This window comes from Etheostoma spectabile, chromosome 10 (assembly GCF_008692095.1).
Source record: "Etheostoma spectabile isolate EspeVRDwgs_2016 chromosome 10, UIUC_Espe_1.0, whole genome shotgun sequence".
NCBI classification, from domain to species: Eukaryota; Metazoa; Chordata; class Actinopteri; order Perciformes; family Percidae; genus Etheostoma; species Etheostoma spectabile.
In genome coordinates this window covers 8,859,609-8,859,998 of record NC_045742.1, presented here as the reverse complement: position 1 = coordinate 8,859,998, position 390 = coordinate 8,859,609, and the positions used below count along the sequence as shown (strand labels likewise).

At 34.9% G+C, this 390-nt stretch overlaps 1 protein-coding gene across 3 annotated transcripts in view; it reads right to left on the bottom strand.

The window, feature by feature from the left end:
- The window catches only part of lingo2 (leucine rich repeat and Ig domain containing 2), a 265,572-nt gene that overhangs the window by 222,800 nt on the left and 42,382 nt on the right, over positions 1-390 (bottom strand). The window lies entirely within an intron of this gene.

Sequence of the window (390 nt, the reverse complement as noted above, 5' to 3'; positions counted from 1 at the left end):
ACACACACACACACGCAAAATTATAAACATCAGGCCACTCACGTTATTTGCACTACAAAAAGTGTATATATATTGTTTCTTTTTGATTGTGCTTAACAAGCATTGTTTAATTTTGCCCAGTTGTGGCCTGTTGAGGGGCAAAAATATCAAAACTTCCAAAACATCTATGTTGTTATATCGATCTACGTACAGCACATGGCATCTGATTGGAGGCTAGTCTCACTATGTCCCACAGACACATTAAAAGGGTTTAGATTTGTGTACAGTTTCTGTTAATAATGTTTTGTATTAAATGCCCATGTCATTATAATATTCAGATTCATCACAAATAATTGAACATACACATGTATTTTAAGTTTAATTGAAGAGGGGTGGAGGTGGGGTCACATT